Raw genomic sequence first — 25,155 nt, forward strand, 5'->3', positions numbered from 1 at the left:
ACAATGGGGCGTCCAGGGGGGGAAGTTAAGCATTTATGTACTTTAGGAAGTGTGTATAAAACAGGAGTAACTGCCTCTGATTCCAAAAGAAACTTTGCAATATCCTTATCAATTATCCCATTTTTTACAGCAATATTAACACAATTTTCAACCTCTTTCTGAATGTTAAACACGGGGTTTGTATGCAGTTTTTTATATACAGCAGTATCGGATAATTGTGTTTTTATTTCATTCACATAAAATTCCTTATCCATAAGTACAGTGGCCCCTCCCTTATCCGCCCCCTTAATGATAAGCTGTTCATTATTTTTTAACCCATTCAGTGAAATCAACTCTTTTTTAGTTAAACCTTGTCTCACAGGGTGTTTTCTACTTTTGCTATAGTGTTTTTTTACACATGTCAGCTACATCATTATCCACCAATTTAATAAAGCTTTGGACCCCGGCCCCTACCTGTGTAGGGGTGAATGTACTTTTGTTAAATAACCCAAAACTTTTTAGCTTTAACCTTTGCACAGCATTCATATCAACATTACTCACTGCTGAATCAGGAGAAGGATGGGATACATTTGTAAAGAAACTTTTGAGCTTAATAGTCCTAAAGAACCGGTATAGATCTTTTTGTAGTTCTAAATGATCATAGTCCTGCTGGGGGCAATAAGAAAGTCCTTTGTTTAGGATCGTTAACTCATCATCAGTAACTTGTACCTGAGAGACGTTGATCATTGTCGGTTGTTGCTGAGTGTCATCACACGTTGGCCGCCTCTCCCTCTGATCTTTTTCTGATGGAGTGCTGTTGTTCTCTTTGCGCCGTCTGTGTTTGCGGCCCCCACAGCGTTTCCTGAGGCCTCCAAGTCGGATTCCCCTGACATCGATTTAGACGATGACCCTTGTGTGCTAGCACGTCCGCTTCCTCCATGCGTGCGTCTGCGTCTGTACCCGGAACCGGAAGTACCGCTTATTCCGCCGGACGAGTCCCGGCCCCACCGGTAAACCGTTCCGGTCGTGTAATCCTCCTCATCCCGAGAGAACTTCTTCTTCTTACGTTCTTAGATGGTATGTTTCAATTCCTTAATCTGTTCATCCAAGCTTTTAAGTAGTTGTTCCATATCTTCAGGGGATAAGTTGTTTTGGAGGTCTTGTTTTATAGTATCAATCTGAGTGTTCTGATTCTCAATTTCTTTTTGCAAACATTCAACTGTCAGGACCATGATATCAAACGAACATTTATTTAATATCATTTCAAATTTGTTACAATATTCTGTATTCTCTTGCATCAGTGTGGGGCGTAAGTGTAATCTCAGCCCTCTTGGTATACGTTTTACTCTGTGGTATTCAGCTAATGTAACAGCGTGTAATTCAAATGCCACATGTTTCTTCTCCAAATGCTCCAATTTCTTACTCACAGTTTGAGTGGGTGAAGATTTTAAAAAGTCCCTGGAGCCCCGGGTCAATGTAGTGATCCTGGCGGCTTCCATGTCAGAATAGCCAAAGGTCTTAGGCTCATTGCTCTCCTGTCCAATTTCCATATTCCCGTGCAAGGAAGGCAGTAGTCACAATGAAATAGTCATATATATCCAGCACAGGGAATGTTTTTAAGGTGTGCCAGCGTCCAGGTTCCTGCCAGAACCCACAAATACAAATGTAGAAACAAAAATGAAGCAGCACCACCAAACAGCGTATAGTTAAATATACATACATATATCAAGTAAATTAGCAGAACAGAATCCATAATCATCTGTAACAAAAGAGAAAAGAAAGAAATTAAGAAACATTGTATCCAATAATAAACACATACCCACTTTCTTGTCAAGAAAACGTTTCTCTTGAAGAATACATCAAGGATAATTTGGCCCAAGGTTTTATTCGCCCTTCTTCCTCTCCAGTAGGAGCAGGTTTTTTCTTTGTCAAAAAAAAAGATGGAGGTCTTCGTCCTTGCATTGACTATCGTGCTCTTAATCAGATTACAATTAAGAATTGTTATCCCCTTCCTCTCATTCCTGAATTGTTTGATCGTCTCCAGGGTGCTTCCATCTTTACCAAATTGGATCTTCGTGGGGCATACAATTTGGTCAGGATTCGTAAAGGGGATGAGTGGAAAACAGCCTTCAACACTAGGTTTGGACACTATGAATATTTAGTTATGCCTTTTGGGTTATGCAATGCCCCTGCAGTATTTCAACATTTTGTTAATGAAATATTCAGAGACTATCTTAATCAATTCGTCATTATCTATCTTGATGATATTTTGATTTATTTTCGGACTTTACAGGATTACGTTCATCACGTTAAACTAGTACTCCAGAGATTACGTGAAAATTCTCTAATTGCCAAGCTTGAAAAGTGCTCTTTTCATGAAGAATCTATTCATTTTTTGGGCTACATCATTTCACCGTATGGATTTGAGATGGATTCTGACAAACTGTCGGCTATTATAGATTGGCCTAGACCAACTTCCTTATAATCTCTTCAGAGCTTTCTGGGGTTTGCCAATTACTACCATAAATTCATAAAGGACTTTGCTAACATCTCGGCACCTCTTACTGCTCTTACTAAGAAGGGTCAGGATTGAAAGCATTGGTCTGATAAAGCCTTACAGGCCTTTGAATCTTTGAAGTCTGCATTTACTTCGGCTCCCATTCTTTGTCATCCAGTTCCGAGTCTCCAATTCATCCTTGAAGTGGATGATTCTTTGATCGCTGCTGGGGCTAAGCTATCTCAACGAGATCCTGTCACTAGCAAAATCCTTCCTGTGGGGTTCTTCCATAAAGATGTTACAGTCCAACCAAACTGTAAGCTACAATTACAGAAAATAAAAAAATCTAAGATTACAGAAAATAAAAAATAAAATTACAAAATTTACAAAAATTATACCTAATCCCTACGAAAATAAAAAAGCCCTCCAAAATACAAACACCCCCTAATCTAATAAAGTACCAGTAGCCCTTAAAAGGGCTTTTTGCAGGGCATTGCCCCAAGATAATCAACTCTTTTACAAGAAAATACACAAAGCCCCCCCCCCCCTCAACAGTAAAACCCCCCACCTACCAACCCCCCAAAATAACCTAACACAAAAAACCCTAAACTATCCATTGCCCTGAAAAGGGCATTGTCGCGATCGCTCAGCTGATCGCTCTCTCTCTTCCTGGATTTCTTCAGCGCTGTTACGCTACGTCCTGTTGCCTAGCAACTTGGCTGAAGCCGTCCCTCTCCTCTGACGTCAGAATGGCTTCTTATTCCGGCGTCTTCTCTCCTCCGGTGCCTGTTTATTTTCACTAGTTGGCTAAGTGAGTACTTTTTATATCTTTCAGAACCTGTGCTTGTTAAATTCTGAACCCTGAACCCCTATCTGACTGATTTCTTGTTGCTGGACTTGGCTTGCTGGATTACTCTTTTGGTTAACCCCTACCTGCCTGATTACACATTGCTGGACATTGCTTGCTTGATTACTCTTTTGGTTAACCCCTACCTGCCTGATTACACATTGCTGGACATTGCTTGCTTGATTACTCTATTGGTTAACCCCTACCTGCCTGATTACACGTTGCTGGACATTGCTTGCTTGATTACTCTATTGGTTAACCCCTACCTGCCTGATTACACGTTGCTGGACATTGCTTGCTGGATTATTCTATTGCTTAACCCCTACCTGCCTGATTACACGTTGCTGGACATTGCTTGCTTGATTACTCTATTGGTTAACCCCTACCTGCCTGATTACACGTTGCTGGACATTGCTTGCTGGATTATTCTATTGCTTAACCCCTACCTGCCTGATTACACGTTGCTGGACATTGCTTGCTTGATTACTCTATTGGTTAACCCCTACCTGCCTGATTACACGTTGCTGGACATTGCTTACTTGATTACTCTTTTGATTAACCCTATCTACACGAAGTTTCTTCTCCTGACCCTGCTGTGCCATCTTCCAGCCTATTTCTGTGAGTATATTATACTGTAGCTGTCTCTGGGTCAGGTCCTGGTATATACTCACTGTGCTAGGGTGTTATTACCCTCATTCTAGCATTTGGGTCTAACTCTGGACTTTACCTATCCTGACATTACAAACAGGCCATAAAATGGACCCTGGTGAGTTATCCAGAGCTGTGGCTCTACAGGGACAGCTGCTTGGAACCCACTCCGCACACCTGCAATCACTGGATTCTAAGTTGGATCAAATTACTGCTCTTTTGCATAATCTCTCTCCGCCTTCGCAAGTCTCAGCAACTCCTGTTGTTCATGCGGCCAGTTCTAATCCTACATATAACCCTCCACATCCTGCAGAACAGTTAGTTCCCAGAATTCTGCTACCTGATAAATATGATGGCAACCCTGATGACTGTCGAGGATTCCTTAATCAGTGCCGCCTACACTTCAGAATAATCCTCTGATGTTTGTTTCCACTTCCTCCAAGATCACCTTTTTGATTTCTCTTATGAAAGGTAAAGCCTTGGCTTGGGTTTCTCCACTGTTGGAAAAGGATGATACTTTGCTCCACAATATTGACACTTTTGTATCCATATTTTCTTCCGTGTTTAATAAACCTGGAAGGTCTGCGGCTGCCGAAGTAGGACTTTTAGATTTAAGGCAGGGTTCTCTTTCTGTAGCACAATACGCTATAGAATTCCGGACTTTAGCTGCTGAAACTATGTGGAATCATGGGGCCCTGCGTGCAGAACTTCGTAAAGGTCTTTGTGATCGTTTAAAAGATGAACCGGTTTATTGGGATCTTCCTGATTCTCTAGAAGAACTCATCAATTTATGTATCAAGTTAGATGCTCGTTACTCTGAGTGTCTCCATGAACGTGACCGTAATAGAAGATCCTTTATCAAATCTACTTTCCGTCCTTTGTCTCGTTCACCAAACCTTCCTGCTCCGAATTCTTCTATCTCTGAATCAAGTGAACCCATGGAGGTTGGTGCAATTAAGTTATCTGAAGCTGAATGTCTCAGAAGGCGTAATCTTGGACTATGTCATTACTGTGGTATTAAGGGACATATGTTAAAAGATTGTCCAACCCGTCCAGTAAAAGCCAGGGCTTAACTCCAGAAAGAGGGACTGAGTTAAGCCAAAGATCTTTTCCTACCCTCAATCCCAAGCTGTTTGTTCCAGTCACCTTCCGTTTTGGCAACACCAAGTTCCAGGCTTAAGCACTCATTGATTCTGGAGCTGCTGGAATGTTTATGGATTCGGATTTTGTCAATTCCTTTCAGATTCCTTTGCTTTCCAAGAGCCAAGTAATTAAGGTCACTACTGTCAGTGGTCAACCCTTAGGTTCAGGAATCATTCAATATTCTACTATACCACTTCTTATGTATGTAGGAGTACTTCATTCGGAAACCATCTGTTTTAACATCATCTCTTCTCCTCAGTTTCCTTTAATTTTGGGACTTCCTTGGCTACAACTTCATGATCCGGTTTTCTCCTGGCCAAAAAGGGAACTTGTTCATTGGGGTCCCTCTTGTTTCAAACAGTGTCTTCATAATACTTCCAAACCTTCTAGTACAGTTGTGGCAGTTTTGGACATTCCTGATTCTTTGCCTGTACAATATCATTATTTTGTGATGTCTTTTCTAAGAAAGATGCTGAAATATTACCTCCACATCGGACCTTTGATTGTCCCATTGCCTACTACCTGGAGCACCTCTTCCTAAGGGTAAAACATACCCACTTTCTTGTCAAGAAAACGTTTCTCTTGAAGAATACATCAAGGATAATTTGGCCCGAGGTTTTGTTCGCCCTTCTTCCTCTCCAGTAGGAGCAGGTTTTTTCTTTGTCGAAAAAAAAGATGGAGGTCTTCGTCCTCTTAATCAGATTACAATCAAGAATTGTTATCCCCTTCCTCTCATTCCTGAATTGTTTGATCGTCTCCAGGGTGCTTCCATCTTTACCAAATTGGATCTTCGTGGGGCATACAATTTGGTCAGGATTCATAAAGGGGATGAGTGGAAAACAGCCTTCAACACTAGGTTTGGACACTATGAATATTTAGTTATGCCTTTTGGGTTATGCAATGCCCCTGCAGTATTTCAACATTTTGTTAATGAAATATTCAGAGACTATCTTAATCAATTCGTCATTATCTATCTTGATGATATTTTGATTTATTTTCGGACTTTACAGGATCACGTTCATCACGTTAAACTAGTACTCCAGAGATTACGTGAAAATTCTCTAATTGCCAAGCTTGAAAAGTGCTCTTTTCATGAAGAATCTATTCATTTTTTGGGCTACATCATTTCACCGTATGGATTTGAGATAGATTCTGACAAACTGTCGGCTATTATAGATTGGCCTAGACCAACTTCCTTATAATCTCTTCAGAGGTTTCTGGGGTTTGCCAATTACTACCATAAATTCATAAAGGACTTTGCTAACATCTCGGCACCTCTTACTGCTCTTACTAAGAAGGGTCAGGATTTAAAGCATTGGTCTGATAAAGCCTTACAGGCCTTTGAATCTTTGAAGTCTGCATTTACTTCGGCTCCCATTCTTTGCCATCCAGTTCCGAGTCTCCAATTCATCCTTGAAGTGGATGATTCTTTGATTGCTGCTGGGGCTGTGCTATCTCAACGAGATCCTGTCACTAGCAAAATCTTTCCTGTGGGGTTCTTCTCCAAGAAGTTTAATTCTTCAGAACTGAATTATGACGTCGGTAACAAAGAATTGTTAGCTATTAAGATGGCTTTGGAAGAATGGAGTCATCTGCTTGAAGGCACGGTTCAACCATTTCTTATTCTTACGGATCATAAAAATCTTCTGTATCTTCATACTGCTAAACGCCTCAACTCACATCAAGCAGATTTAATTTTGTCCTCTCTTATATTCCTGGTTCTAAGAACTCTAAAGCGGATGCTTTATACAGACAATTTCAATCCTCTGATTCTACATTATTGGATTCTGAACACATTCTCCGTCCTGCTAAAGTTCTAGCTCAGTTGTCTACTTTTCCTTTCCAAGCATTACAGTCTGCTCAAGCCTCCATTCCTTCCTCCTATAACATACCTCCTGGAATCTTGTTTGTACCTACAGAATTCCGCCTTAAACTTCTTCGTTGGGCTCATGATAATATTTTGTCTGGACATCCAGGAGTACGTAATACATTATGGAAACTCAAACAACATGTCTGGTGGCCTTCTATGAACAAAGATGTCAAGGATTATGTTGCAGCTTGTAATTCCTGTACCTCTAATAAACAGTCTTCTGGTTTACCTTTTGGACTCTTAGAACATCTACCTGTTCCATATTATCCCTGGTCTCATGTTTCCATGGACTTTATTACAGATCTTCCTAATTCTGCCGGAAACAAGACCATATGGGTTGTGGTAGTCAGATTTTCCAAAGCAGCTCATTTTGTTCCTTTACGTGGATTACCATCTGCCCAGAAACTCGCTGAACTGTTTATACTCCATATCACCAGATTACATGGTTTTCCTTTGGACATTGTTTCTGATTGAGGAGTTCAATTTGTCTCAAGATTCTGGAAATCTCTATGCAAACAATTTGGAGTTACCATATCTCTATCTACTGCCCATCATCCTCAATCCAACGGTCAAACTGAGCGAGTAAACCAATCTCTTGAATCCTATCTCAGGCACTATGTTAATAATCAGCACTCCAATTGGTCTCAACTTCTTCCTTTGGCGGAACTTGCTTACAATTCCCGTTTCAATTCTTCTTTACAGACTTCTCCTTTCAAGGCAGCTTATGGATTTGAACCTAAAACATTTCCTATGTCTTACGGGGGTTTTGGTGTTCCTGGGGCAGATCGAACTGTGAAGAATCTATGTAAACACTGGAAGAAGATTCGGGAAATTCTTCTCCTCTCTTCTCTAAAGTATAAGCGATATGCTGATCGCAAACGCCATAAGGCACCTTCTTTCCGCAATGGAGACAAAGTTTGGATCTCTAACAGATTCATTCGTCTTAAGCAACCTTGTGCTAAATTGGATCATAAATACATTGGACCGTTTAGAATTGTTTCCAAGGTTTGTTCTACTGCTTACAAGGTGGCTTTACCGGACAACCTGAAGATTCACCCTGTATTTCATGTGTCTCTTCTTAAACCGGCAGTCTCTAACCGATTTTCCACCAAAAAGAAAGTTCCCTCTCCGTTTCTTGTGGATGGTACTTCGGAATTCGAGATCAGTCAAATTCTTGATTCCAGATTACGAGGTAACTGTTTATACTATTTGATTCATTGGAAGGGCTATCCCATTACTGAACGTTCCTGGGAACCTGCTTCTCATATCCGCGCCTCTGCCCTGATCAAACAGTTCCACGTTCAGAATCCTTCGAAGCCTGTTCGTGTTCCTCGGAGGAGTCCTTGAGGAGGGGGCACTGTTGCAATCACTCAGCTGATCGCTCTCTCTCTTCCTGGATTTCTTCGGCACTGTTGCGCTACATCCTGTTGCCTAGCAACTTGGCTGAAGCAGTCCCTCTCCTCTGACGTCAGAATGGCTTCTTATTCCGGCGTCTTCTCTCCTCCGATGCCTGTTTGTTTTCACTCGTTGGCTAAGTGAGTACTTTTTATATCTTTCAGAACCTGTGCTTGTTAAATTCTGAACCCTGAACCCCTATCTGACTGATTTCTTGTTGCTGGACTTGGCTTGCTGGATTACTCTTTTGGTTAACCCCTACCTGCCTGATTACATGTTGCTAGACATTGCTTGCTTGATTACTCTATTGGTTAACCCCTACCTGCCTGATTACACATTGCTGGACATTGCTTGCTTGATTACTCTATTGCTTAACCCCTACCTGCCTGATTACACGTTGCTGGACATTGCTTGCTGAATTATTCTATTGCTTAACCCCTACCTGCCTGATTACACGTTGCTGGACATTGCTTGCTGGATTATTCTATTGGTTAACCCCTACCTGCCTGATTACACGTTGCTGGACATTGCTTGCTTGATTACTCTATTGGTTAACCCCTACCTGCCTGATTACACGTTGCTGGACATTGCTTGCTTGATTACTCTATTGGTTAACCCCTACCTGCCTGATTACACTTTGCTGGACATTTCTTGCTAGATTATTCTATTGGTTAACCCCTACCTGCCTGATTACACATTGCTGGACATTGCTTGCTTGATTACTCTATTGGTTAACCTGGTTAACCCCTACCTGCCTGATTACACGTTGCTGGACAATGCTTACTTGATTACTCTTTTGATTAACCCTATCTACACGAAGTTTCTTCTCCTGACCCTGCTGTGCCATCTTCCAGCCTATTTCTGTTAGTATATTATACTGTAGCTGTCACATGTTCAGTTCCTGGTATATACTCACTGTGCTAGGGAGTTATTACCTTCATTCTAGCATTTGGGTCTAACTCTGGACTTTACCTATCCTGACAGGCATTTGTTGGGCATTGCTCTTAAAAGGGCATTCAGCTCTTTTACTGCCCACCCTATCTAAATAAAATAAAAATAAATAAAAAAGTCTGGCGGAGAAGGTCCTTTTCCAGGCGGTGAAGTCTTCTTCCAAGGGTTGACCTCTTCTTTCTTCTTCCTGGAACATCCTCTGCAAAGCAGAGCTGAAGACTGAAGACCGCGGAGCTGAAGACCGACGACCCTGGAACTGAAGATCGGCGATCGCGGAGCCAAGGAGCGTGGAGGATCCTCTTCGTACGATCTTCGCCTCACACTGGATAGATAATTCAAGGGATGCGATTAAAAATGGTGTCCCTTTAATTCCTATTGGCTAATTTGATTCTGAAAACTCAAATCAGCCAATAGGATGAAAGCTACTCAAATCTTATTGGCTGTTCAAATCAGCAAATAGAATTTCAGTAGCTCTCATCCTATTGGCTGATTTGAACAGCCAATAGGATTTGAGTAGCTTTCATCCTATTGGCTGATTTGAATTTGAAGAATCAAATTAGCCAATAGGAATTCAAGGGACGCCATTTTTTTAAAAAAAAATTAGCTTTATTTACGGCTAGATTTAGAGTTTTGTCGGTAAGGACCCGCGTAGCTAACGCTGGCTTTTTTCTGGCCACACCATAAAAATAACTCTGGTATTGAGAGTCCACAAAAAGGCTGCGTTAGGCTCCAAAAAAGGAGCGTAGAGCATATTTAACGCAACTGGAATTCTCGATACCAGAGTTGCTTACGGACGCGGCCAGCCTCAAAAACGTGCTCGTGCACGATTCCCCCATAGGAAACAATGGGGCTGTTTGAGCTGAAAAAAAACCTAACACCTGCAAAAAAGCCGCTTTCAGCTCCTAACGCAGCCCCATTGTTTGCTATGGGGAAACACTTCCTACGTCTGCACCTAACACTCTAACATGTACCCCGAGTCTAAACACCCCTAACCTTACACTTATTAACCCCTATTCTGCCGCCCCCACTATTGCTGACCCCTGCATATTATTATTAACCCCTAATCTGCCGCTCCGTAAACCGCCGCTACTTACATTATCCCTATGTACCCCTAATCTGCTGCCCCTAACACCGCCGACCCCTATATTATATTTATTAACCCCTAATATGCCCCCCTCAACGTCGCCTCCACCTGCCTACACTTATTAACCCCTAATCTGCCGAGCGGACCTGAGCGCTACTATATCTCTATCTACTGCCCATCATCCTCAATCCAACGGTCAAACTGAGCGAGTAAACCAATCTCTTGAATCCTATCTCAGGCACTATGTTAATAATCAGCACTCCAATTGGTCTCAACTTGTTCCTTTGGCGGAACTTGCTTACAATTCCCGTTTCAATTCTTCTTTACAGACTTCTCCTTTCAAGGCAGCTTATGGATTTGAACCTAAAACATTTCCTATGTCTTACGGGGGTTTTGGTGTTCCTGGGGCAGATCGAACTGTGAAGAATCTATGTAAACACTGGAAGAAGATTCGGGAAATTCTTCTCCTCTCTTCTCTAAAGTATAAGCGATATGCTGATCGCAAACACCATAAGGCACCTTCTTTCCGCAATGGAGACAAAGTTTGGATCTCTAACAGATTCATTTGTCTTAAGCAACCTTGTGCTAAATTGGATCATAAATACATTGGACCGTTTAGAATTGTTTCCAAGGTTTGTTCTACTGCTTACAAGCTGGCTTTACCGGACAACCTGAAGATTCACCCTGTATTTCATGTGTCTCTTCTTAAACCGGCAGTCTCTAACCGATTTTCCACCAAAAAGAAAGTTCCCTCTCCGTTTCTTGTGGATGGTACTTCGGAATTCGAAATCAGTCAAATTCTTGATTCCAGATTACGAGGTAACTGTTTATACTATTTGATTCATTGGAAGGGCTATCCCATTACTGAACGTTCCTGGGAACCTGCTTCTCATATCCGCGCCTCTGCCCTGATCAAACAGTTCCACGTTCAGAATCCTTCGAAGCCTGTTCGTGTTCCTCGGAGGAGTCCTTGAGGAGGGGGCACTGTCGCAATCACTCAGCTGATCGCTCTCTCTCTTCCTGGATTTCTTCGGCACTGTTGCGCTACATCCTGTTGCCTAGCAACTTGGCTGAAGCAGTCCCTCTCCTCTGACGTCAGAATGGCTTCTTATTCCGGCGTCTTCTCTCTTCCGATGCCTGTTTGTTTTCACTCGTTGGCTAAGTGAGTACTTTTTATATCTTTCAGAACCTGTGCTTGTTAAATTCTGAACCCTGAACCCCTATCTGACTGATTTCTTGTTGCTGGACTTGGCTTGCTGGATTACTCTTTTGGTTAACCCCTACCTGCCTGATTACATGTTGCTGGACATTGCTTGCTTGATTACTCTATTGGTTAACCCCTACCTGCCTGATTACACATTGCTGGACATTGCTTGCTTGATTACTCTATTGCTTAACCCCTACTTGCCTGATTACACGTTGCTGGACATTGCTTGCTGGATTATTCTATTGCTTAACCCCTACCTGCCTGATTACACGTTGCTGGACATTGCTTGCTGGATTATTCTATTGGTTAACCCCTACCTGCCTGATTACACGTTGCTGGACATTGCTTGCTTGATTACTCTATTGGTTAACCCCTACCTGCCTGATTACACGTTGCTGGACATTGCTTGCTTGATTACTCTATTGGTTAACCCCTACCTGCCTGATTACACTTTGCTGGACATTTCTTGCTAGATTATTCTATTGGTTAACCCCTACCTGCCTGATTACACGTTGCTGGACATTGCTTGCTTGATTACTCTATTGGTTAACCCCTACCTGCCTGATTACACGTTGCTGGACATTGCTTACTTGATTACTCTTTTGATTAACCCTATCTACACGAAGTTTCTTCTCCTGACCCTGCTGTGCCATCTTCCAGCCTATTTCTGTTAGTATATTATACTGTAGCTGTCACAGGTTCAGTTCCTGGTATATACTCACTGTGCTAGGGAGTTATTACCTTCATTCTAGCATTTGGGTCTAACTCTGGACTTTACCTATCCTGACAGGCATTTGTTGGGCATTGCTCTTAAAAGGGCATTCAGCTCTTTTACTGCCCACCCTATCTAAATAAAATAAAAATAAATAAAAAAGTCTGGCGGAGAAGGTCCTTTTCCAGGCGGTGAAGTCTTCTTCCAAGGGTTGACCTCTTCTTTCTTCTTCCTGGAACATCCTCTGCAAAGCAGAGCTGAAGACTGAAGACCGCGGAGCTGAAGACCGACGACCCTGGAACTGAAGATCGGCGATCGCGGAGCCAAGGAGCGTGGAGGATCCTCTTCGTACGATCTTCGCCTCACACTGGATAGATAATTCAAGGGATGTGATTAAAAATGGTGTCCCTTTAATTCCTATTGGCTAATTTGATTCTGAAAACTCAAATCAGCCAATAGGATGAAAGCTACTCAAATCTTATTGGCTGTTCAAATCAGCAAATAGAATTTCAGTAGCTCTCATCCTATTGGCTGATTTGAACAGCCAATAGGATTTGAGTAGCTTTCATCCTATTGGCTGATTTGAATTTGAAGAATCAAATTAGCCAATAGGAATTCAAGGGACGCCATTTTTTTTAAAAAAAATTAGCTTTATTTACGGCTAGATTTAGAGTTTTGTCGGTAAGGACCCGCGTAGCTAACGCTGGCTTTTTTCTGGCCACACCATAAAAATAACTCTGGTATTGAGAGTCCACAAAAAGGCTGCGTTAGGCTCCAAAAAAGGAGCGTAGAGCATATTTAACGCAACTGGAATTCTCGATACCAGAGTTGCTTACGGACGCGGCCAGCCTCAAAAACGTGCTCGTGCACGATTCCCCCATAGGAAACAATGGGGCTGTTTGAGCTGAAAAAAAACCTAACACCTGCAAAAAAGCCGCTTTCAGCTCCTAACGCAGCCCCATTGTTTGCTATGGGGAAACACTTCCTACGTCTGCACCTAACACTCTAACATGTACCCCGAGTCTAAACACCCCTAACATTACACTTATTAACCCCTATTCTGCCGCCCCCGCTATTGCTGACCCCTGCATATTATTATTAACCCCTAATCTGCCGCTCCGTAAACCGCCGCTACTTACATTATCCCTATGTACCCCTAATCTGCTGCCCCTAACACCGCCGACCCCTATATTATATTTATTAACCCCTAATATGCCGAGCGGACCTGAGCGCTACTATAATAAAGTTGTTAACCCCTAATCCTAATCACTAACCCTATAATAAATAGTATTAACCCCTAATCTGCCCTCCCTAACATCGCCGACACCTAACTTCAATTATTAACCCCTAATCTGCCGACTGGAGCTCACCGCTATTCTAATAAATGTATTAACCCCTAAAGCTAAGTCTAACCCTAACACTAACACCCCCCTAAGTTAAATATAATTTAAATCTAACAAAATTAATTAACTCTTATTAAATAAATTATTCCTATTTAAAGCTAAATACATACCTGTAAAATAAATCCTAATATAGCTACAATATAAATTATAATTATATTATAGCTATTTTAGGATTAATATTTATTTTACAGGTAACTTTGTATTTATTTTAACCAGGTACAATAGCTATTAAATAGTTAAGAACTATTTAATAGCTAAAATAGTTAAAATAATTACAAAATTACCTGTAAAATAAATCCTAACCTAAGTTACAATTAAACCTAACACTATACTATCATTAAATTAATTAAATAAAATACCTACAATTACCTACAATTAAACCTAACACTACACTATCAATACATTAATTAAATACAATATCTACAAATAACTACAATGAAATAAACTAACTAAAGTACAAAAAATAAAAAAGAACTAAGTTACAAAAAATAAAATATTTACAAACATAAGAAAAATATTACAACAATTTTATACTAATTACACCTACTCTAAGCCCCCTAATAAAATAACAAAGCCCCCCAAAATAAAAAATGCCCTACCCTATTCTAAATTACTAAAGTTCAAAGCTCTTTTACCTTACCAGCCCTGAACAGGGCCCTTTGCGGGGCATGCCCCAAGAAGTTCAGCTCTTTTGCCTGTAAAAAAAACATACAATACCCCCCCCCCTACATTACAACCCACCACCCACATACCCCTAATCTAACCCAAACCCCCCTTAAATAAACCTAACAATAAGCCCCTGAAGATCATCCTACCTTGTCTTCACCATACCAGGTTCACCAATCGGTCCTGGCTCCAAAATCTTCATCCAACCCAAGCGGGGGTTGGCGACCCATCATCCGGTGGCTGAAGAGGTCCAGAAGAGGCTCCAAAGTCTTCATCCTATCCGGGAAGAAGAGTAGATCCGGACCGGCAACCATAATCTTCCAAGCGGCATCTTCTATCTTCATCCGATGAGGACCGGCTCCATCCTGAAGACCTCCACCGCGGACCCATCTTCATCCGGCGACGTTCAACTGAAGAATGACGGTTCCTTTAAGGGACGTCATCCAAGATGGCGTCCCTCAAATTCCGATTGGCTGATAGGATTCTATCAGCCAATCGGAATTAAGGTAGGAATATTCTGATTGGCTGATGGAATCAGCCAATCAGAATCAAGATCAATCTGACTGGCTGATTGGATAGAATCCAATCAGCCAATCGGAATTCGAGGGACGCCATCTTGGATGACGTAATTTAAAGGAACCGTCATTCGTCGTTCAGTCGTCGGCCAGGATGGATGTTCCGCGTCGGAGGTCTTCAGGATCCTGCTGCTCCGCTCCGGATGGATGACGATAGAAGATCCCGCTTGGATGACAACTTCAATCGGATGGAAGACCTCTTCTGCCCCGCTTGGATGAAGACTTCTACTGGATGGAGGACCTCTTCTTGCTCCTCTTGGAGGAAGAATTTGGCTCGGCTGGGTGAAGACGACTCAAGGTAGGGAGATCTTCAGGGGCTTAGTGTTAGGTTTATTTAAGGGGGGTTTGGGCTAGATTAGGGGTATGTGGGTGGTGGGTTGTAATGTTGGGGGGGGTATTGTATGTTTTTTTTTTACAGGCAAAAGAGCTGAACTTCTTGGGGCATGCCCCGCAAAGGGCCCTGTTCAGGGCTGGTAAGGTAAAAGAGCTTTGAACTTTAGTAATCTAGAATAGGGTAGGGCATTTTTTTATTTTGGGGGGCTTTGTTATTTTATTAGGGGGCTTAGAGTAGGTGTAATTAGTTTAAAATTGTTGTAATATTTTTCTTATGTTTGTAAATATTTTTTTATTTTTTGTAACTTAGTTCTTTTTTATTTTTTGTACTTTAGTTAGTTTATTTCATTGTAGTTATTTGTAGGTATTGTATTTAATTTATTTATTGATAGTGTAGTGTTAGGTTTAATTGTAGGTACTTGTAGGTATTTTATTTAATAAATTTATTGATAGTGTAGTGTTAGGTTTAATTGTAACTTAGGTTAGGATTTATTTTACAGGAAAATTTGTAATTATTTTAACTATTTTAGCTATTAAATAGTTCTTAACTATTTAATAGCTATTGTACCTGGTTAAAATAAATACAAAGTTACCTGTAAAATAAATATTAATCCTAAAATAGCTATAATATAAATATAATTTATATTGTAGCTATATTAGGGTTTATTTTACAGGTAAGTATTTAGCTTTAAATAGGAATAATTTATTTAATAAGAGTTAATTAATTTCGTTAGATTAAAATTATATTTAATTTAGGGGGGTGTTAGTGTTAGGGTTAGACTTAGCTTTAGGGGTTAATACATTTATTAGAATAGCGGTGAGCTCCAGTCGGCAGATTAGGGGTTAATAATTGAAGTTAGGTGTCGGCGATGTTAGGGAGGGCAGATTAGGGGTTAATACTATTTATTATAGGGTTAGTGAGGCGGATTAGGGGTTAATAACTTTATTATAGTAGCGCTCAGGTCCGCTCGGCAGATTAGGGGTTAATAAGTGTAGGCAGGTGGAGGCGACGTTGAGGGGGGCAGATTAGGGGTTAATAAATATAATATAGGGGTCGGCGGTGTTAGGGGCAGCAGATTAGGGGTACATAGCTATAATGTAGGTGGTGGCTCTTTGCGGTCGGCAGATTAGGGGTTAATTATTGTAGGTAGCTGGCTGCGACGTTGTGGGGGGCAGGTTAGGGGTTAATAAATATAATATAGGGGTCGGCGATGTTAGGGCAGCAGATTAGTGGTACATAAGGATAACGTAGGTGGCAGTCGGCAGATTAGGGGTTAAAAAAATTAAATCGAGTGGCTGCGATGTGGGGGGGCCTCGGTTTAGGGGTACATAGGTAGTTTATGGGTGTTAGTGTACTTTAGAGTACAGTAGTTAAGAGCTTTATGAACCGGCGTTAGCCCAGAAAGCTCTTAACTACTGACTTTTTTCTGCGGCTGGAGTTTTGTCGTTAGATTTCTAACGCTCACTTCAGCCACGACTCTAAATACCGGAGTTAGAAAGATCCCATTGAAAAGATAGGATACGCAAATGACGTAAGGGGATCTGCGGTATGGAAAAGTCGCGGCTGAAAAGTGAGCGTTAGACCCTTTTTTGAGTGACTCCAAATACCGGAGGTAGCCTAAAGCCAGCGTTAGGAGCCTCTAACGCTGGTTTTCACGGCTACCGCCAAACTCCAAATCTAGGCCCAAGTAATTTATGAAATAAGAGTTACAACTTTTGGAGACGCAGCTTCATGTTCAGTACATCAAAAGCAAAATACTGTATAGTTAAACTTTTGAGCTAATTAGATTTAATAAACCAACTGAACTCTGGACTGGATCAGCCAACGCGGTCTTAGGTAATTCCTCTTGTGGGTCTCCAAATATAGTTTCAGACCCTCCCTTGTGTGTACATGAGTAAAAGGCAGATAAGTCGACCATACACCCTCTGTCCCCCCTTACTCCCAAAGCGACAAGTGCTTATAAAACCTATCTGTTTTTAAGGTACGTTTCCCATGTTGTCAGAATGTCTGAGTATATGTCTATTTTATCATGTTGTAGATAGTAAAGCTCTTCTAGATGAATCGATTCAGATACCCTTTGTACCCACATTTCAATTGTGGGAGGGTCTGTCATGTGATTATTCTGGGACCTTGTCTCTTTAAGAAAAGTCTATAAATTCCCATCATGCCCTTGGCAACATGCCAATAGTTCTGAGTTTGTGTAGCTCAAGTTCATTCAGAATCTAGCTCCCTACCAAATTCCTTGGCTTCCACATATTGGATACTGTGTTCTACTTAGGACTCCAACCATAGATAAAACTAAGCTGTTTTCAGGACTCTCAGTGACAAGCAGCCGTAACTTTGATTGCCGCTTCCATCTGCTCTTATTTGCCGGTTGGGTTAAGCTGAGCAACATCATTCCAACCTCCCTTGGATTTATTACTACTTTGTTCACCCTGTTCCTAACCGGATTTTTTCCTTTTCAAATACCATTGAATTCTTAACCGTAAGTTGAGAGAAAAACCTTCTGAAATCCTTGGCCGCTCTCCCCGCTCCAGCCTGTCAGCAATCTGATGCTCCTGATTGGACGGCTCTCACACACCTCCGTGTGACATCACAACTCTCTCTGTCGAGCCAACTCAGCGTTCACACTACCTCTCTAGCTGCAGTCCCTGCACCTCACAGCTCACAAACGATAGCAGCATATGAACTTTCTTATTCTCACCTAACTAAAAGGAATATTCACCTACTTTGTGATAACAAGTTATTTAGATTATTGAACTCTTCCAGTACTGTTAATACAAGTGCCAATCCATCTGGATAAAACAGGAGTGTCCACTTAACCTCCTGTAACCAAATAATCAAGATAACTTCTTGTATTGCTGTATCTCCAATTCTTATATTTTCTCTGCAGTTGAGATCCAAACACTTCTCTTGCAGCTCTCCTTACTGTACCAAAATACAGCTGCCTTACATAATTATTGGCCTAATAAAACTATGGATCCAGCAGAATTACCTACAGTAGTCTACAATTTATCCCAACGTGTAGACAACTATCACAGGGGCTTAGAGAATTACAACTTCAGAATGATACATTACGTGCCATTATCAAGGATAATACCCCTGAGCCCCAGGTATCTTTGCCTGAGAAGTTCTCTGGAGAACGTTCTATGTTCAGACAATTTAAGAACTCTTGTTTTCACTTATTCCAAATGAGGCCAAAAATGTATCATAATTTAAGAATTAAAGTCATGACCTTGATCTCTTTCTTAAGAGGTGAATCCAGGAGTTGGGCAGACATGTTTTTTGAAAACGACGATCCAGTTCTTGGTTCCTTGACTGATTTCTTTACTCAAATGAGTACTCTGTATGAAGACACACAGAAACAACTAACTGCAGAAAATCTGATGCGGTCACTGAAGCAGGGTCAGAGGCCTGTTGAAGATTACCTCACTGAATTTAAATTGTACTCAAAGGACTCTGAATGAAGTGAAGTGGCACTTTGCAATCAATACAGATTAGGTCTCAGTGATGCACTCAAGGACGAGCTAGATTGTGCCTACACTCCTAGATCATTACAAGCGTTGATAGAGCTCACCATTCAAATTGACAGACGCCTCAGAGAAAGGCGTGCTGAATGCCAGCATTCAGATCCACCTCATCGCTCCTATTCCTCCCATGCTTCATCTTTGGCTTCCAAGGAAGCTCCCATCCCTATGGAGATCGGTTTCACCAAGGGCAGATTAGAAGTTGTGTAGGAAGAGGTTGAATTTGTGCATGTATTGTGCTTCTCCTGCACACTCAGTGAGAGATTTTCCAATTCTTCAACGCCAAAAAACCACTAAGACTTTTCCCGTTAAAAACTGTTTCTCCAACCGCATTACTGACTCTGCTTACTGTGTTATATATGTCTTTTTGCAGTGGGATCATCAGGCAGTACCAACTAATACCATCATAGATTCCGATGCATACTCAAATTTTCTTGATCTTGCTCTGGCTAAAACTAATAAAATTCCCTTGCAAAAGAAAATTACACCATTCGTGTTATTGATGGGTCTGTTGTCAATACTATTACACATGAAACCATACCTTTGAAGGTCACCACTTCCACCGGTCATTCCAAATTGATTTCTTTTGATGTACTTCCATCCCCCCTTTGTCCTGTTGTCTTGGCTCCAGAGTCATCAGCCCAGCATTAACTGGGGAGATTTGCATGTCGAATTTGATTCTGATTACTGCAAAAAGAACTGTTTTAACTATCAATCTCTCTATCAGTCCATTGAAGTTCCTGCTTTCACTGTCCCTGATGTTTATCAGGATTACCTAGATGTCTTCAATAAGAAAGAAGCAGAGACACTACCTCCCCACCGTCTCTATGATTGCCCTGTAGAACTCCTACCTGGTTCAACCATTCCGTTTGGGCAATATATCCACTCTCACAACCTGAACTGAATCATTTGAAGACCTAACTGGATGACAACCTAAAGAAAGGTTTCTTCAGGCCTTCGACCTTTCCCACAGGAGCTGGCATTTTTTTTGTTAAGAACAAGGATAACTCTCTTCGCCCAATTATAGATTACCGACAACTCAATAAAAGGACCATCAAGAATAGGTATCGCCTTCCATTAATTCCGGAGATGGTCGAACGGCTCAGAGAAATAAGATATATACGAAGTTGGACTTAAGAGGAGTCTATAATCTTGTTCGGATACGTGAGGGTGATGAGTGGCTGACTGCCTTCCGGACCTGCTATGGGTTGTTTCAGTACCTTGTGATGCCTTTCGGTCTTTGCAATGCTCCTGCCACATTTCAACGGTTCATTAATGACATCTTCAGGCACCTGTTGGATGTGTGCATGGTGGTTTATTAAGATGACCTCCTTATATACTCAAGAGACCTAGAAGAGCATGTGAAGCATGTCAGTTGGGTTTTAGCACGATTATATACCCATCAACTTTTTGCTAAACCTGAAAAATGCCTCTTCCACATCACAGAACTCTCCTTTCTTGGATATCAAATCACCCCATCCGGTCTTAGGATGGAAGAAAACAAAGTTGATGCTATATTAAATTGGCCTATTCCTACTTCTAAAAAGGACGTTCAACGTTTTTTGGGATTCGCCAATTTTTAGCGAAACTTTATTAAAGGATTCTCAAATATCGTTTAACCTCTCACTTCACTCACTAGTAACCAATCATCTTTTTTATGGAATGAAGAAGCACAAGTTGCATTTGACTTACTCAAGAGATCTTTCACTACTGCACCCATTTTGAATTTTCCCAACCCTGAATTGTCATATATCCTAGAAGTGGATGCTTCTAACTATGCTATTGGAGCCATATTATCTCAACAGGTTACACCCACAGATCCTATTCACCCAGTTGCCTTCTTCTCTAAACTAATGTCTGTACCAGAGAGGAATTACTCCATCGGAGAAAAAGAACTCCTTGTAATCAGGAAGTCATTGGAACACTGGCGTCATCTCCTTGAGGGAACAACTATTCCTATACTCATCTATACTGACCACCGTAATTTGGAATACCTACAATCTAGCAAAACGCTCTCCGCACGCCAACTCAGGTGAAGCTTATATTTTGCTAGATTCAACTTTCACATTACCTACCATCCAGATCCGAAGAATGGGAAGGCTGACACAATTTCTAGATCTTTTAACCATCCTTCTGATGACATGTCTCCCCAAACAATATTGTCTCCAAAACATTTCCTCGGTCTCACACAAATTAATTCTAATGCTATATACTCCTCTCAACAACAAGATCACACAATACCCTTAGATAGGCTTCAGAGGAGCGAAGATGGTTTGTATTATCACAAACAAAGAATATACATTCCACCAACTCTTAGGGAAAAATTAATAGCTGTCACCCAGGCATTAGTAGAACTACGGAACTGATTGGAAGAAATTATTGGTGGCCTAACATGGAGTTATCCATTAAGGAGTATGTTAATTCATGTCATGTTTGTGCGATCCTAAAACCTCAGAAATCTTGTCCATATGGTTTGTTAAGACCCCTTCCGATACCTGACCGTCCATGGAATACGATAGGGATGGATTTCATTGTTGATCTACCACCATCTTCTAATTACAACACCATACTGTTTATTTGCGACCTCCTTACAAAGATGGCACATTTCATCCCCTACAAAAAACTCCCTACTGCTTCACAGACGGCATACCTTTTTATGAAAGAAGTAGTCAGACTATATGGGTTACCTAGCATCATCATTACGGATCGTGGTACACAATTCATGTCAAAGTTTTGGAAAGAACTCTGCTCTATTCTCAAAATAGATCATCGTTGTAGTACTGCCTACCACCCACAGACAAATGGCCAGACCGAGAGGGTTAATCAGTGGTTAGAGAAATATATCTGTTGTTATTGTTCCTTTCATCAAGATCACTGGTCGGATAACTTGTACACCGCAGAGTTTGCCTACAACAACTTACGGAATGCATCCATAAAGTGCTCACCATTTTTTGCTAACTATGGATTCCACCCTGTCTTTCAGATATATTCACAGTCTTGTACCACTTCACCCCATGTAGATGATACCATTAACACACTGTCTGATACCTTCTCTCAACTACAAGACAACATTAAATCAGCTCAACATAGGCAGAAGAAATATTATGATAGTAAAAGAAGAAAGCCACCTAAATACGCTATAGGAGACAAGGTGTTGTTGTCAACCAGACACCTCAAACTGAAAACACCCTGTAAGAAGTTATCCCAACTTTTCATTGGGCCTTTCCTCATCAAAGGACTAGTTAATGAGAACACCGTCATCCTGGACTTGCCACCTACTTATTGTATACATTCAACATTTCATGTATCTCTCCTCAAACCGTACTATCCAACAAGACAACAGTCATCTGACACTAATTTGCCTCAGGTTATCACTGATGAGGAGATTTATGAGATTAAGGCCATGCTGGTTTCTCGTTGGAATAAGGGTACCTTGCAGTATTTGGTGCGCTGGAAAGGGTTCTCTCCTGAGGACGATTCTTGGGAACCATCCTCACATCTTGACGAGTCACGCTTGGTATCACGTTTTCACCACTCTCACCCCGTCAAGCCTGCTCCTCTGGCTGCATGGCAGCCCCTTTGATAGGGGGAGATGTCATGTGATTATTCTGGGACCTTGTCTCTTTAAGAAAAGTCTATAAATTCCCATCATGCCCTTGGCAACATGCCAATATATCTGAGTTTGTGTAGCTCAAGTTCATTCAGAATCTAGCTCCCTACCAAATTCCTTGGCTTCCACATATTGGATACTGTGTTCTACTTAGGACTCCAAGCTATTGCTGTTTAATCTAAAGAACCACCGTAGATAAAATTAAGCTGTTTTCAGGACTCTCAGTGACAAGCAGCCGTAACTTTGATTGCTGCTTCCATCTGCTCTTATCTACCGGTTGGGTTAAGCTGAGCAACATCATTCCAACCTCCCTTGGATTTATTACTACTTTGTTCACCCTGTTCCTAACCGTATTCTTTCCTTTTCAACTACAATTGAATTCTTACCCGTAAGTTGAGAGAAAAACCTTCTGAAATCCTTGGCCGCTCTCCCCGCTGCAGCCTGTCAGCAATCTGATGCTCCGGATTGGACGGCTCTCACACACCTCCATGTGATGTCACAACTCGCTCCGTCAAGCCTACTCAGCGTTCACACTACTGCTCCAGCTGCAGTCCCTGCACCTCGCTGCTCACAAACGATAGCAGCATATGAACTTTCTTATTCTCACCTAACTAAAAGGAATATTCACCTGCTTTGTGATAACAAGTTACTTACATTATTGAACTCTTCCAGTATTGCTACTACAAGTGCCAATCCATCTGGATAAAACAGGAGTGTCCACTTAACCTCCTGTAACCAAATAATCAAGATAACTTCTTGTATTGCTGTATCTCCAATTCTTATATTTTCTCTGCAGTTCAGATCCAAGCACTTCTCTTGCAGCTCTCCTTACTGTACCAAAATACTCCAGCTGCCTTACAGGGTCCTTTGATTTCCAATTTTTAGCTATTAGGAACTTCATACAATTGGGCATTATAAAAAATAATTTAAGGGAAGGTTTGTATTTTATTCTAGGAGGTTTATTCAGTAGCCAAATTAAGGGATCTAGAGGGAATTGGAGTTCCAATATGTCTTCAATCTCAGATTTAACAGATCTCCAAAGATTTTGGATGGCTGTACACCACCACCACCACATGTGGGTCATACCACTATTAACATTGCTGCAGCGTCAGCATTTGTTTTTTGCCTTATGGAATAAGCAATGTATTTGTTGGGGAGTGTAATACCTCCTATGTAGTAGCTTTAGGTTAATTTCTATAGTTGCAGTGGAAATGGAAGTTTTCAGAGTTGATCGAATTATCTTCGTACCTATGTGTTGTGGATTTACTACTCCTATATCTTTTCCCCAGCTTTCCAAGTATGAGATAGGCTGGCCTGGAAATGGGGTAATTAATATTTTATATATCAGCGACAGTGTGTGACGAATCGGGGGGTTTCTGATACATAATTTTTCATAATTGGTTAGTGGTCTGGTCATATAGTTAGATTGAACGTGAGTTGTTATAAAGTTAGGAATTTGTCGGTACGTGAACCAATTAATCAGGCATGTAAAGCCTTGTTGTATTAGTTCTGTTTGTGATTTAATTTGTTCATTCTGTATAAGCCAACACACTGGAAAATCATATAGGTGGGACGGGTAAGAGTGGTTTTCTATGCTGGAGTCTAAGTCTAGTTCCCCATTTATCACCAGGGACGTAAGTGGGGAGGGTCTTGAAGAGAGATTTGGAAATTGGACCATTATTTTGTTCCACAACTTATATGTTTCTGATATAACGGATTTAAGTTTGCGTTTTTATATTTCCGTGTTTGAATGGCCCAACACGATCTACTAAGACTTGATGATCGGGCAATTCCATGTTCCATGTCCATCCATCATTTGTATTTTTTGTGTATGCTCCAATCAATAATTCTTTGTAAAAATATAGCGTATCTGTAATAGGTTAAGTTAGGGAGACCTAGTCCTCCTTGTGTTTTGGGTAAGGACATAAGAGTTTTATTAATCTTGGGGTGCTTTTTGTGCCATGTGAAATCGCTGAGTGCTCGTTGTAATGAGTTTATGTATTTTTCTGGTAAAGGGATTGGTAATGTTTGGAGAATATACAGTATCCTAGGGAATATGTTCATCTTTATTAGGTTGATACGGCCCAGCCATGATAGTTTTTTAGATCTCCATCTCGATAAGTCTCTGATGATTTCAAATCTAATCTTTTCGTAATTGAGTTGGTATAATGTCCCCACAGATGTAGCAAGGTGAATTCCCAAATATTTAATAGATTGTGTGTTCCATTTAAAGGGGGTAAGTTTCTCTAATATCTTCTGTTTTTGTGGGTCTAATGTAATATTAAGTATCTCAGATTTGGGGATGTTGACTAGGAAATTTGATTGAGTGTAAAAATTATCTAGTTCTCTAACAAGGGTAGGGACATTTCTGGATTGGTTAGTGTAAGCAGGATATCATCCGCAAATAAGGATATAATATATTTTTGGTCACAAATTGTGACTCCTTCAATTTCAGGATGGGATCTGATTCTAGCAGCCAGAGTTTCTATCACACATAAAAATAATTTAAGGGAAGGTTTGTATTTTATTCTAGGAGGTTTATTCAGTAGCCAAATTAAGGGATCTAGAGGGAATTGGAGTTCCAATATGTCTTCAATCTCAGATTTAACAGATCTCCAAAGATTTTGGATGGCTGTACACCACCACCACCACCACCTGTGGGTCATACCACTATTAACATTGCTGCAGCGTCAGCATTTGTTTTTTG

This window comes from Bombina bombina, chromosome 2 (assembly GCF_027579735.1).
Source record: "Bombina bombina isolate aBomBom1 chromosome 2, aBomBom1.pri, whole genome shotgun sequence".
NCBI lineage: Eukaryota > Metazoa > Chordata > Amphibia > Anura > Bombinatoridae > Bombina > Bombina bombina.